Source organism: Pinus tabuliformis, chromosome 2_1 (assembly GCF_031772625.1).
Source record: "Pinus tabuliformis cultivar Carrire ecotype Pingquan chromosome 2_1, CPIR1, whole genome shotgun sequence".
Lineage (NCBI taxonomy): Eukaryota > Viridiplantae > Streptophyta > Pinopsida > Pinales > Pinaceae > Pinus > Pinus tabuliformis.
In genome coordinates this window covers 343,557,445-343,573,938 of record NC_142299.1, presented here as the reverse complement: position 1 = coordinate 343,573,938, position 16,494 = coordinate 343,557,445, and positions in this window count along the sequence as shown.

Here is a 16,494-nt window from a genome sequence, read left to right as displayed (position 1 = left end):
AATACTGACATTATTTCCTAGGAGTACATTTCAAGATGTATACTGACCATTCTGCATTGAAATACCTGGTCAATAAGCCTGTGATGGGGGGGCGCATATGAAAATGGATCTTATTGTTCCAGGAATATGACTTTGAGGTCGTGGTAAAGCCGAGACGCCTGAATGTAGGACCGAATCACTTGTCATGTATTGAGACGGGTGGGGAAGCCACTAATTTGGAAGAGGGACTACCTAACACGCAGCTTTTTATGGTGCGCATCACAGACAAACACTTCAAAGATATAATCCACTTTCTAACTACAAGGACCGCACTAAAGGAATACTCTGTTCAACAAAAGAAGGAATTGGTAGTGCACGTGTCGGATTTTTCTATCATCGCGAGGCACCTATATAAAATGGGCAATAATGAGATATTGCGAAGATACATACCTAAATTTGAACGAAGTTAGATCCTCACAGAAGCACATGGGGGCAGCGCAGGAGGGCACTATGTAGGACAAGAAACTACACAAAAGATTCTCTGCGCAGGATTGTGGTGGCCAACTCTGCACCAGGATTTGAAAGCATGTTGTAAGGCTTGCGATATATGTCAAAGGACTAGGAAACCATCACGGTAGGATGAGATGCCATTAAATCCAAAAATGATAATGCAACCGTTCGAGAAATGGGCAATTGACTTTGTGGGACCAATCAAACCTCAGGGAAAGATGGGTGCGCGCTACATCATCACCGCAACAGAGTACTTGACATGATGGGTAGAGGCGCAGCCGGTCAAAGACTTTACGGCCGCTATGGCTGCGAAGTTCTTGTTTGACAATGTGTTGACCTTATTTAGCTGTCCAAAGAACTTAATGAGTGATTGTAGAACACATTTTTTGAATGAAACCATCAGCGTGCTAATGGAAGAATTCTAGGTATATCATCAGAAGAGTACACCGTATCACCCACAAGCGAATGGGACAGTAGAGGCATTCAACAAAAAACTAGAAACCATGCTAACCAAAGTATGCAACGCACAATGAAGTAATTGGGACCTGCACGTACCTACAGTACTATGGGCTTACAGAGCAACATGCAAGAAACTGATGGGACAAACCCCTTTCCTGTTAGTCTATGGCATGGAAGCTATGATGCCAATGGAATATATCATACCTAGTCTATGAATAACAACACTCACAAGGATGACAGACCGTAAAGATTTGGAAGAAAGACTCGCACAATTGGAAGAACTTGAGGAGGAATGGTTCTTGGCAGGTTTTCATTAGCAGGTTCAAAAACAACATGAAAAATCTTGGCATGATCACCATATTAAGTTGCGCACATTCAAAGTAAATGACTTAGTACTGCTATACGACAGTAAGTTTGAAAAATTTCCAAGAAAATTAAAAATGCATTGGCTAGGACCATACGTGGTTAAGAAAGTCACAGACGAAGGTGTGGTCCAGCTTGTTAAATTAAATGGAGAACCCTTCCCAGGCAAGGTGAACAACAGCCGCTTGAAGCCTTACACAGGTGGGCCAACTATCTGACTAGCCGACAACAGTACAGTCTTCGCACTTCAGGGAGTTGGACAAGGGAGCGGGACTATAAATACATATTGGTACGGCTGCATGGGAACAGTTCAGTTATAGAGGTCTCCGAGGAATGGATGCAGCAAGTTCAACAAGCAACAACTCAGTACGCTACGGACATCAAGACCATTCGAGACAAGTTTAAGGGACTCCACGCCAAGATTGTTGCACCGACAGAGTGACTCAAGGGCAAGTCATGATGTTTGTGTTGGGGGCCTGTTGGGCATGGAATCCCACCCACAACATGTTTTCGGGCTCAAAGCCCAAGTTTTGAGTCGTTATTGTTGTAAAGACTCTGCGAATTGCTAGCGCAGAGCGCGAATTGCATGTTAGAGTCATAGGGTTGTCCACCTTAAGTTTTGAATGTAATGTCGACCTACCCATGGTCCACGGACCATGGGATTGTATAAATAGAGTGAGGCTCTAAGTTGTAAAGAAAGCAATGAAGAGCAATGGATGGAACAAGATAGTGAAGCGTAGAGAAAGAGTCTAAGTATCTTGGGTCGTAGTAGTAGGAAGAGGCTCTACAACTAAGTGCGCAGAGGCCTAGTAGAGTCCACAGCTGAGTGCACAGACACCTACAGCTGAGTGCGGAGGGTAGAGTTGAGTCTGTAACAGAAGGAAGAAAATAATAAAGAGAATTTTTATCTGAATTCCGTGTATCTATTCTTAAGTTATTACATGTTTGATATCATTGGCAATTATACTATTTTATTTACTGCGTGCACTTATATGAATTGTGAATATTGTTAAGTATAACTAAAAGCATACAAATAAGTTAACTTAATCAACTAATATCGGGCTACTAGTAAGGACTTGGGTAATAACACTATTCGGCCCCGAGTAGGGCTACATGAAGGCAGCATCTCAGGCTGCGAGGTACGGGTAAGTACACATAGGGACGTGCGCACAGGGTCGAACCGCGGACCACTTGAAACCATCAGACATCCCCAGGGTGTGGAAACCTAGTTCTAGCACCCTCCCATACTACTTCGATTGAGACCTCAGTCCGGCTCCACGGACTATTGCTGAAAGGGCCAGTAGTAACGGGATTTTTCTGGGTAAATCACCTCTGAACATGGGTTAGCCCCACCAAGCCAATAGTACTTGGAGGCTTAGTATCAGAGGGGGGATTTATTTTGTACGATCTGAAAGGTTTCTTTGAGGAAGTCTTTGCTACCTGTTTCTTGATATCAACCATTTCATTGGACATGGTTTTAAGGACCTTTTGTAGACCTTCAATATCAAAAGGATATTTGGGTGGTTTTTTCTTGGATTTGTCCCTAAAAGTTACTTTCTTGGATTTGTGTTCTTCTACTGCATTTTTCTTATCTAAAGCTAGAATAAGTTTTTCTACAGTTATCACTTCTTTCATGTTTTTTGCCAAAGTCCGTTTGGCAACCCTATCGACAAAAATAGATGTGTTTGAGGGAAGGGAAGAGATGTACCATTCATTTTAGACTTCATCATTGTGCTTAGATGTTATCTGGATTTCATTCAATAACTTGTTAAAAAGTGAATTGAAGTCCTTAATCGGTTCTCTAGGTTTGGCTTTTAAGTTGGAGAGACCCTTGATAAGAGTGGTCGTTGACCTGTCATCTCCAAACTTAGTTAGGAACTACTCTTGAAAGGCATCCCAACTATTAATGGAACCTGATGATAATGAAAATTACCATGACCCTGCTGATCCTTGTAAGGTATTGATCTGAGTTGACTCAACTGCCAGATTTAACCAAGATCTTTTACTTCCATGATGTTGTTAGAATTGCATTTTATAAGTGCATAAATGAACATATATGCATGTTGTAAAGAAGAGGGAACATGACAAGAATCAACAACATAAAACACAAGATGTTGATAACGGAGTTCGTCCAGTGTGGACTACGTCTCCGGGCCCGGTGTCAAGATGGTGTTGGCTACTTCATTCAATGCTGGAAATGGTGAAGATGTACATGGACTATGTCTTTTTTCATACAAGGATATGTGCTCTCTACATGCGTGGAAAAGTCTTTCCATGAGACGTTCTGCTACAGGAACTATCATTCACAATAGAACTCCTATCAACATGAAATAAACTTATAAATGGTGATCATGAGTATCCCGACATCATGGCATCAAAGGGATCTCAACCAAAACATCCACGGTGACAATGAGTATCCCGCCATCATGGAAACAAAGGGATCTCAATCAAAACATACATAACACTCCATGATGAATACATCCCACATGAAATAGACATAAAGATTTCGCGTCATACATAAAGGAAGAATTGAAAACAACATAATACATCTCACAGCAAATGGTCAAAGAAGTACATGACAACAACACTTCATATACCTCGAATATGATGCTGACTGAAGAATGGAATGCTCAGTTTCTAGATCTGAATGCAAAATCAAAATCGTGGTGTCGCATGGCATAAGATTAACTGTCCACACTCTGAAATCTGACACCGTCACTCCAATCTGGAAAATGGCCAAAAAATAGAATGATCAAATGGAAAATCTGATTACACCATCAGATTCGTGGCGTCGAATAGTGTAAAATCGATTGTCAAATTTCTGAATTCTGACAAAGTGAAAATCTGGGGCTACAGGAATCTTTTAGATTCCCCCTAGATTCTCATGGTTTGGTAGAGGGAATTCAAATCGGGGAATCCCAAACTTTTCACTTTGTGCTCTAGTTAACCTTTGAGATGATGGGAACTGAGAAGAAACACTAGCTTGAGATAATTCATATTCTTCTTGAGATATTGAAATCCCATGTAACTTATGGATCAAAGACTAGACTTCAGGGGTTTCTATAGAAGAACATTGATCTCAATTTTTTAGAAATCACAGTAGTGGATTCTAAAGGGTTCTTTACAACTTCTCTCTAGGATTTGGAGATTTGGAATGCGATTGAGAAGTTGGAGGAGATGGTGAGGGAGTTTTACTCTTAGAATGGCCTATTGATTTGAGTTTACTTGCCATTCATAGTTAGGCCCTCCTTCTAGTGCCAAAATGTTGAAGCCCTGAAAATAGTTGCTACAACATGGGGGAAAACCACCTAGTCCGGACCTTGATTAGCAGCTCCTTTTCCGTTTGGTGTAGTGGCTCCAACTGGGGATACTGGTACTAGTTTCCTTGAGGATATTTTGATAGTGTTGATGGGGTGATACACGATGTAACGAGGGAATGATTAAGCTAAGTGTAATCTATTCTAAACAACTAAACACATGCATGTATCCTAGTTTAAACACTATTTAAATATAAATATACCAAATGTTTGTTCATCTGTGTGAAGCTTCTTGTTGAAATGTTCCCATTCCTTTTCCAAATCAATAAATGGGGTTTTTTCTAACTGAGTGGATGTAGGGTGAACTTCTTCATGTTTCCTTGAATTGGTTTTCTCGATTGTTTCCTCTATAGTTCCAGCTATGTCCTTTTTAGACTCATTATTTTTATTGCCTCCTCCATTTTGAGGCTGGTGCTCCGAGTGCTCTGACTCATGAGTAGATATTTCTTGGGTTTCTTCTTTGGAATTCTCTTTGGAGCTATCCTCCAAGCTTACATTGGGAGTTGGCTCCCTTATTGGTTCAATCTACAGTAGGTCCATTGGGACCTTCAATAATCTCCTCTTTGTGTACACATGGAAAGCTTTAACATCATCTGGGGAAAAAGTAGTGATGCAATATGCGTTAATTCTAAAAATGTTTCTTTTTGTAGGAAGAAGTCATCAAAGGTGTCCTCCTCATGGGTGAATGGTTTTACTTTCACCATAATAGTGAATTCTTTAGTAGTTCCATTTCGATCATACTACCTTCCCAAGATTGTAGCTAATTTCATAGACTTCATGATCTCTACTACTTTTCATGCACATCCAAAATCATGTAGCACAAACACACGACATTGTAATGGAAATGTAGGCCAAATGGCCTTCTTCTGCTCTTTCAATCCTTTGCTCAACCCACCATCCCCTGTCGTCTGGTAGGCTATCTCCCTGACCATTAACTTGTCAGGGACATAGTATAGGAGAACACGCGGTGAACCAATGCTCCCAAATCATCCACAGGAAAGATATCCACTCCAACTTCTTTTGAAGCCTAGGGGCGGTTGTGTTGTAGACTTGTTTATGGATGGGTAGCATAATTCCTTGAGAAATATTATAAAAATGGGGGTGAAACTAAGACTCCCAAAAAATATTATGGTATACAGGGATAGCAAGCACGTCATACGTGGTCCACTTCCAGCCCATAATGGGAAATTTGGAACTAAAACAGATTGCATCCATTACAAAAGCGCTCATGAAGAACGGGGGATAAACCCTTAAAGAGGGACTTCTCTTTCTCCTATATTCCATAATGGGTTTTGCCAAATTATCAAACAAAATTTGAACCCAAATCATTATTGTTGCATTCATAGCCACATCTATTAATGGAAGCCATTCTGGGGAAAATTTGGTGCTATCGAGTTTATCGAACAATCTACATAGCATGGCTGCTGCAAAACTATAAGGGGGAGAGATAGATGTTGTAGAATACATACCTGTCTTATCCCATTTGAGCTTGCCTTCGCTTGTTGTCCAGGCTCACTTGATTTCTGCCGTGTCTACATTCTCCTAAGCAAATTTCTCAAGAAATTGTTTATTGTAGAGCTTCTGTGGCTCTGGTAATTGGTACATTAGCCATAGGCTGTCTGCTGAAAAAGATCCCATAACCTCTTTCCTGTGATTTTTGAATTCTCTGTCTGAGACATCCACCACATCAATTATCCACTTGACCATATCCATGTATGGGATTATCTTAGGTCTTGCGGCTATGCGGTGTAGGAATGAGAACGTTGTCTCAAAGTAGGAGGCGTTAGAGGAAGCATGAGCATCGTCTGTGGCCTTTGCCACCAAATGCCTTGGTTTTTCCTCTTCTAACAAATCATACATGGCCTCTCAAGTTTAAGTTCCTCCATCTTTGTTGCATGTAGTATCAGAGAAAAGAGGGATCATTTCTGACTTTTCAGACACAGTTGCCTTTCCCCTCTTTGCCATTGCTTCTACTGACTCTTCTTGCGGATTTTTCTTGAAATGGAGCAAAGCAGAAGATATCAGATAAACGCAAGTGAGAATGAAAATGACGATGAATGACATAGATAAACTTGAAATGGTGACAAGAAAGGAGTTTTAATTAAACGCAGAGGAAAAAATATCATATCACGTTGTATTGTATCATAAATAAAGGAAAAATAATAGCCACGATTTATGGGACACTTATTTCGAGATGAATGTTGGGCAACACATCCTAGTGTGGGTGTTCATTTGGTTTATTATGGCTAAGGAAACTTTTCAAAGGCAATGGTTAAGGCTTTGGAAAGGAAAAATGGCATTTTTGGCACATTAATTTATGAAAAAAATGGAAAATTGGAGAAAAGGAAGGTGAAAGGTCACAGGTTGCACGTGAGGAGGAAAATGAACAAAAATAATGGAAAATGAAGAAAATAGAGGCCTAATTGATAAAAAGGCTTCTGAGGATTAGTTGGTACCTTTTAGTCAGTTCAGTTTTGGATCTCTCTCATTATTCTGTCACTCTTAGACACTTAGAGTTTTCTTGGATCACTTTGGCATTAGATCAAGAAAGGAAAAGTTGGAAAGAGGAAGGAAGGAGCAAGCAAGGAAGAGTAGGATCAAGCAGCTACAACAAGATTCTTTGCAGGTATCGATTTTCATGTGTGTTTTCCTTGCTAGATTTGGCATGCATGGCATTGCATGTGGTCCTTTTCTATTATGGCATGGGTTTTGCTAGGTGTGACAGTGTTTTCAGCGTAGCCTTGCGATTTCCAGGTATCCATGGTGTGATGGGGTTCTCATGTTTTGGTTGAGCTGGATTGCTAGATGGATTCAAAGCTGAGTGAGGTGGATCTCTAAATGATAAAACACATGGCCTAGTAACCCCTGAACCAGAATGTGGTTTGCAGTAAAGCCATATTTTTTGTTGCCTCGATGGGTCTAGGAATCCTCAAGAAGTGAATGGTGGGATATATGGTAAAAACTAGAGGTGGTTGCCCTATATTAGGGCTAGGAATCCTTGTCTGTGAATGGAGGGATATACAATAAAGCCTAGAGGTTGGTGTCTCGGTTTAGGGCCTAATGATCCCTAGATCGGACTGTGGATTATGGTAAATCCTGAGAGACTAGGAGACTAGAAAATTCCTCATGGTGTAGGTGGAGAAATATGACAACATCCATACTTGTTTTGGCCTAGTGATCTAGTGGAGATCATGGTAAATCCTATTATTACATGTTTATTGTGTTTGCCTAGTGATCTGGTGTGGATTATGATAAAGCATGGTTTCTATTGATGAGGGTGAGGTGGTTTAGCCACAGGATGCTCTAGTTGGTTCTTTTGGTTTGATTCCCACATCCATGCTTGGAATATGGCATGGGGGTGAATGACTGAAGAGAGAATTGCCTTAGCCATTCTATGGTCTGGTGGAATGCATAATCCCATCCCGAGTTGGATTTTCCATTCATTAATAAGAGGTTCTTTCCTTGATATCTTATGTATAAATGTAGTGGTTTATATGTGGATTCTATGGTGGATGTATCCATGATATTTCTGTTGTTATTATGCTAGCTATAAGCATGTATTATGACAATGATGATGTATGACTCTCCTCATGTTTTTATTTGTAAATGAATGAACAATGTATATATGACCTAATAGATGATAATGTAACTAATGATATAAGGGATCAATGCTTCTTAGTGATTCTCAGATAAGTATGAGACCCCTATGCTTAGATTTGTTGTTTACTCTTGTAAATTACATATTTGTGATATGTTTGACTAAATTCCTGTAATGGTTAGTAGGGTTCCAATCAATTCCTTATTTAATTAATTGGATTTGTATCATCATTCCAATTTTATCTTTCTATTTTGAAGGTGTCATTTAGTTCTGGGAAGTGACATGCCCTCTGGGCATGTCACTTATTGGGGATGCAAGCATAACACTGAGCAGAAAAGTCCCTAGATGCCGGCATACAATGCCATGGGAGTGTTTAGAGCCTTTTGGATGCATGCATTCCCATATCATGAGAGTGTCCGAGGATCAATTGGTCTAAGAAATCAGGAAGGACCCAGGGTCTGGTTACCTGAGAGGTTGGGATGGTTCTTGAGAGTCCTGTTGCTAATGTGGAAGGTATGTATGGTGTGTTTCCATTAGTTCCACTTCCTTAAGGTGATTTAGGAGGTCGAATCATATCATAGTAATTTCTTGTCACATTTTTAACTTGGTTGGTCGGTTACTTGGGTAGATGTGGGAGGAGGGTGTTACAATACTAGAAAATTATTAAGTCATTTAGTAAATCAAAACCCCTGTGTTGATATGAATACTTAGTTTGATTTTCCACTTATGTCCAATCTTTTGCCAACCCAGTATCCTAATTTCTTTCCTGAATTTACAACGTCGGCTATTGTTTTAAATGCTCTAAGATTTCATATTTCTGTTTTTTCATGTGATCAGATACGAAGGGAACCAATAGAGAATCAATAATCTTATGTTCTAACCAACCAATCTAACCATAATACTGCTTCTAAAAACTATCACTCAATTAATAAATTTTCCATTAGCATACCTAATGATATTTATTTTCCATCGATTGATTTTGTTGAACCTAGTGATCTTCATGGTTTATCATTTCATAGTTCAGGTGCTTTTCATATAGTTGATGCACTTCAACTTTTGTTGATGGTTATGTCAAGCCCTCGCCATCTTGACAAGATTCCTGGACAAGATCAAATCAAATTCCCCTTAGAATATTCTCTTTGTGACTCAAACACATTAATTTAAGTTTCATTTCCTCGTGAGTCTCGGGGTTTTCGAATTGGTTGTTTCAAATATCGAGATCCAATCGTTGAATGGTTAGAGAAATATTACCTAGCAAGGTTCATTGAAGATATTAAATAAGTTTCAATCTTTCTTGATGTTTGCAAAAACTGAAAACATGAATGAATGTACACTCACGGGTAGCCTTAAAGGTTTTTATGATCGTCATTTCAATCAACAAGATAAAGTTCAAGACTAATTAAATATGGTTATTATGGCACATCTTTATGTCATTAAGCAATACCTTCAATTCATTTTGGAATATTTTCAAATTGTTATCTTCTCTCTTGCACATTGCTTTATATTGTTTTTAATTGATCACATCTTTTCGTTTACAAGTTGGAAGTAGTTACTTTGGCTACTTTGGAAATTTTACTTCATGTATCTTTGGACTTCCAGCTTGTTAGGTTAGGAGTAGCTCCAGGTGCACTTTAGTTCTCTATTTGCATTGTGTGACCCTGCACTAGTCCTTGCAATTGGCTTGTGTGCTTTTTTTGTTTCCCATGTTCCTTTTCAGTTAAGGTTACTTTTTCTCTAGCTTTTCTTTTGTCTTCCTGTTATCCCTTATGTTTTCTTTCTTGCTTTAAATTAATAAGATTCTACATGAAAATTCTCTTGTTTGGCTCAAAAAACAATGTGGTGAAACTTGAAAAGGGAAATTGTGACGAAGAACAACGCTTGGCTAATACGTAATCCTATTATTTGTCTTGGTTTACATTTCTTTAAAGTCAATTATGTCTCGATGGAAACTATGATTCGTTCTAGATGGAAAGCCTTTGGACAAACTATGAAGCTTGTATCTTTATTAGAACCCTCATTCTAACTCAGCCATGTATTGAATGGTGTTTTAATATATCAACTTCAATTATATGCATTGCATAGTCATAAGCATCAATGCCTCACACTTGGCCTTTGGAATTGTGCACTGTGCAATCCTTGAGTCTGCTTCCCTGCCCAATACCCAATTCCATCTCAACTAGTGGTTTCCATGAAGCAAGCCAAACAAGTATATTTATGGACTTATGTCATATTTTCATGAGTTATTTTAATTTACAGGTACTATATCTTGACATGATAGAATGATTCTCAAGGAGGATGATTAGGAGATGATATGAGGACACCTATGATTCTAGAACCATGAAGAAGTATTCGAGCACAAAGATGAAGGGACACCATATTACAACATAAGATCTAAGAACATGATCACATGAAGACTCCATATCAATCAACCCCTTAAAGGATGAAGACAAATCACATGCAACATTTATCATGAATATACAAAGAAAGTAGCAAAAAGAGTAGCTTAGCAATGCCACATCATCATGAAGTTCCATGTCATCATTTCCAAAAGTCATCTAAAGAGTCACATGTGTCATAGTGTCTTGCCACATCATTTCTGGAATGTAATTGTTTAATTTCCCAAAATGATAAAATTTAAAATATGTGGAACTAAGGGTCCCAAATGGAATATGAAGAGTCATTATTGATTTCTAAAGTCATATAGAAGCTCAAGAGTCATGAGGGAGGTCAAGAGTCACATGGCAGGTAGATATTCAACTCATTTGTTATAAATACACCCTCATAACTCAAGCAAAGGGAATTTTGAGACTTCAACTTTTACCTTGGCTTCTTTAGCTTGGCACAGGAGAGAAGATATTTCTTTGGAGGAGAAAGTGGTGACTTAATGAGGGGCACAACATAATAAGAAGTAGCACAAGCATTCTTATTTCCATTGGAGACACTATAAAAGAGATAAAATATATAAACAAAGACATAATAAGGTTATGCACAACTATGGAAATAATGTGGGTCATGGGAAGATTATCAACATTTCTTCATATGAGCTAAGTAGGGATGAAGCAAAGGTCTTGAATAAAGGATTAAATTTTTCCATAACCCCCAGCCATATTCTGGTGGAATAAATTATCTACAACCTTGAGGATGGGATACAAAATCTAAAGGAAAAAGATAAAGAACTAATTTGGTATGATTGTGCAATTATTTTAAGAAGAGCAAAGCCACCAAAGATAAACTTGAACCATGGAAAACTTATGGCGCTCAAAAACTTGAGGAACAATGATAGCATTGTTATCTTGAAGGTAGACAAATGGGGGGAAACATTAGTAATGGAAAAATAAAAATGTCACCAAAATGAAATACCACCTGTATAATAGTGGTAGCTACAATAGGCTCAACGAAAACCATATATTTAATATTACCAAGGTAGTTAAGAAGACTATGAAAGATTCTAACCTAGATGATAGAATGAAGAATCACCTTTCTCGAGATAGTGAAATCACCCCACAAATTTATGGAGCCTCCAAAATTCATAAATTTGGTGCACCCCTTAGACCCATTGTCAACATTGTTGGGGCACCCACATACGAATTAGAGAAATATGTTGCAAACACATTGGCTCCACTAATTGGTAAAACCAATTCATACATTAAAGACTTCAATCATTATGTGGAACTTATAAATCAATAAAAATTGGATCTGGGGATAATAAAATATTGGCCAAGATATTTTTTTAGGGAGAAGGACGTAATATGAAGAAATAAAGAATGGTCAATCACAAGGTTTTGAAGGTTTGTTTGGTGAAAGGATGTGTTATATCCCAAAGGAAAAGTGAATCTAGAGGAGGCAAGGATTAAACCCCAAAAGATAAAGGGAATTTCAATATTAAATTGAAATGATGTTGAAGGATAAAATGGGCATTCTAAAGTGAAAATCCATGTCATATGTTAGGAACCATTAATTTGGGCATGCCCTTTTGTTTCCTTCCTATGCTATATGCAACTAATAAGAATCACAATTAAATTATAACAGAAATTGTGGAGAAACAAAAATGGTAGGTTCCGATAAGAATGAAAAGAATCCTATGAAAAATAACCCTCGTTCATCCAAAATCTCTATTATAATGGTAAAGGGTTAAAGGGCAACAAATTCATGATTATCAGGGGATTCTCTTCAGTCATATCCCAATTTATTAAATGGCGCTCATGATGTTTGATGGTACCCTAGGTACACTTTAACATCTAGACAACCAATTGAGTTCTTACTCTTGAGTTGGTAGGATGTCTAAGTATTTTAGATTTTAAAGGAGAGGTAGGGACAAGGATAAGGAAATTCACTCCGAGATCCACACCATCAAGGGTTCCTCATGACATCAAGGAACTACATAATTTTCAAGTTTGATGAGGAAAATTGATGGTAAAGATCCTATAAAATTCATATATTTCAAATGGAGAAATGCACCAAGTGCGAATTTTATAGAAAGTAACACTTGCATCTTTGTTTTCAGCAATGAATCAATTTGTTTGGCAACAATTTGAAGAGATTACTAACGGTCTCCCCCCTACTTGAGATAATGACCATGCTATTCATTTGCAACTAGAAAGTGCACCACCTAACAATAAGATTTACAAGTACATTCCTTTCTTCTATGGTGGCTAAAAAAAAATGGTAGTCCATGGTGCATAAGTCCAAATTAAAAAAAAGAAGCTCAACAAAATAAATTCAGCTAAAAAAATAAACTTTTGATTCTTACCATTCATTAATAATATCATAAAATCAAAATGAAAAAAGATAACCAATCCATACCACACTAAGCTTGTATTATGTCAATAACATCACATCTAACAAAATTAAAAAAAAAAAAACCATTTGGTGAAATAAAAAAGCAACCAGAATATATGTATATATATGAACCTATACTCATAACACTTGAAAAAATACACTTTATTGTGAAATGTATTTTTGAAATTTTAATACAAAAAGTGTAATAAAGAAAGAAGGAAATATTATCTATACTACATATAAGTAAACCTTCACCTAAAAATTTAAAGAACTTGGAACCATGATTATATTAAATAAAACAATAAAAATGAATCATATGGTCTTGAATTGTTCAGTATCCATTATCCCCACAAGTATAAGGTCCGTTTTAAATATTCAATCTCTAGTCCATTTTTTTTATGGATCGATCACTTGAAACTGAAAGTCTATGTCCTGGCATCGTTCTCTCTATGTCATGGCGTTGGGAATATGTTTTCTGTTCAATCAAACCATATTCTGACGTACTACGTATATTTTCGAAATGTACAAAAGATGACAAGCACACTAAAAACTAGTACGAAATGTACAAAAAATGACAAGCACACAAGAATATTATTGGTTTTGATCAAAGGTACATAGAATAATAGAGGTCCTCTCTCTCCTGTGATTTTCGCTTCTCTTCTTTTTCCTTCAACAACTGACAAGTGTGATACTTTTCCGTCCTCATGTTCAGCGTCTTTCTTTGCAAGTTGTTCTCTCAATTCCTTCTCAGCTTCTTTCTTTGCAAGTTGTTCTCTCAATTCCTTCTCAGCTTCTTTCCACCCATTTCTCAGTTTGCTTTCAGCTTCAACAATTTGTGACCTCAGATGAGTGACATTTTCTGACAAACGAATCTTTTGTTCTCTTAAGGTTTCGATTTCTTTAGCAAGGTTTTGATTGAGATTCTCCAACTTCGATGTATAATCATGCTTTTGCAGTAATTCCCGATTAATCGACACAGTCTCGTTTCTTGCATCAGCAATCTGTGATAGAAGTTCATCCTTTTCCACTTCCCAAACTTTACGTGTTGCCTCTGATTCTTCACATATCGCCTGAAATTTTTGCTGAGCTTCCTGCAATTGAGTCTCAGCTTTTGAGATAGAAACTTCATGTTCCGTCTCTTTCTTTGCAAGTTCTTTTCGCAATTCCTTCTCAACTTCTCTCGACTTGTCTTTCATTTTGCTTTCAGCTTCAAATTGTGAACTCATTTGAGTGAGATTTTCTGACAAAATTGTCTTTTCATCTCTTAAGCTTTTGATTTCATTAAGAAGGACCTGATTTAGATTCTGCAACTTCGAAATCTTATCATCTTCGATCATTGGAGAGTTCCCTTCCCTCGAGGAAGCTTGTCCGTTTGCAATCTTAGCATTCGTTTTCTGAGAAGTCCTTTTTCGCCCGCCCATTTTGTTCGCTACTTTCAGCTGCCTGCCACAAACGATGGAAAACACTTATTATTACTAACTGCAGACGGCTACTGCCTCTAAACATGTAAATGCTACTGAACACAAGTTAAAGAAATTGCGAGTGCATAGTGAATCAGCACATTCCGACGAAGTTGTTAAGAACCCCGTAGAATTTCCGGAGGAAACTAATTTTCGGTTAAACTGTATGCATGCAAGTATGCAAATACTCTACATAAAGAACAAACTGAACTTTAAAAACAGGAAAACGGCGTACACACACAACAATCTTTGATAACAGCCCTGTTAATCTCAGTGATAAAATTAAAGAAAATTTGAAACTGAATAAACCTTAGCTATGCAGCCCTAACTCTCAAATTAACAAAAGAAAATAAGTGCTCCAGAGATATAGTATACCTCTTCTACCCAGATAACAAAATGGCTCTGCCAAAATTGCTAGTAAAATCCTTTTCTGAATATTGTTTCTCGCGACGCTTCTACCGAGTGGCTGTTAGCGATTGCTGTTCCTCTCGGACGCTTCTACAATTTTCTAAATTGAGCCTTCGCTAGCGTAGAGGCACTGTCAAGGCAAATAATAAAGAAAACTGCAAGTTTAGCGATTTGTTTTATGAGATCATCTCGCTGTTCTATAAATAGCAAACATCTTTCGAGTAGAAATGATAGGAGTGGAGTCAATGGGCCGACCCTTTATATGGTGAGTGTTCCCCGTCTTCGAGATACGCTAAGAGCCCCGTTTAATGGGTGTTTATCTAGGGATGGTATTTTGTTATTTTATTTACTGGGTTCAAGTTTTTGGAGACACGATTTTTTATAATAAAATTAGAGAGATAAATGTTTTATTAGAATGTTTTACGAATGAGGAATTTGAAATCTCCAAGGCATTTCTACCATTATGTTGGCTTATTAACCCAATATATTAATAATATTATGGTTTTTGAAATATTGATGGGGACTTCAGATTATCAAGATATACAAAAAATTAAAATTAAAAGTATGAAATTTTGAATAGTTTGTTGATAGATGTTTGGCTGGGTAGTAATGTGTCCTATAAAGAATGAGTTATGATTGTTTAACATTATTAGTATATATAGTTATGACATTTGCTCATAGTTTATAATGATAAATAATGGTGTTTATATGAATCATTTGAGGTGTTTAAATGATTTTTATTGTTAAGATATTTGTTTGTTGTTAAAGAAGATGTAGGTAGACTACAGTGTGTTTATATGAATGATTTATTGAAGGTGTTTAAATAATTTTTTTAAGGTTTCATGTTTAGCTTATTTTTAATCTGGTTAAGTTTAAAAGATAAAGTTTTTTATTAAGTATCTCTTATGTGCATTTGAATCTTTAAGATTTGATGTATCTATAATGATGAATGATCTGTAAGCTATGAGGCTTCACATATCAATGGTGGTCAATGATGTAATGATAAATGATATCGTTTGTTTTCAAATTTTTCTGTCTTTGCACTCTAAGGGCTTGGTCTCAAAGCATAGTCACATGAATGAAATTGAGGTGCTAAGCTTGGGCATCACCACACATGACTCCTTGGTTGCATGAATTTATTATTGCATACTTAGTCATTGGGAATAACCATTAGTAAATTAGTTATTAAATTAATTAAAATGATATTTAGTTATAAACTAGTGGTTAGGAATTAATCTTTATTTATTTTAATTATATATATCTACATTAATTAAAATAAATTATAATATTATAAGAATAAAATAAAATAAATAATATTACAAGGGTTAAAAATTCATAAAAAAAAATAGAATATTTATTAGAATAAGTTTAATAATTTTATTAATATAAATTTAAAAAAAAAAAACATTTTATAATGAGAATTCAAGTATAAGAAAATCATTAACATAAGCCAATATTCTTATTAAAATTAAATATAGTAAAATAGTTAAAGAAAAAAAATATGTAATTTTTGAAAAAATTTATTAATTAAAAAAAAAAAAAAAAAAGAGGAAACAAGAGGTGAAATCAAGAAGAGAGGGTGGGAATCTCTCTCTTACTTAATTTCCAACCATCATCCCTA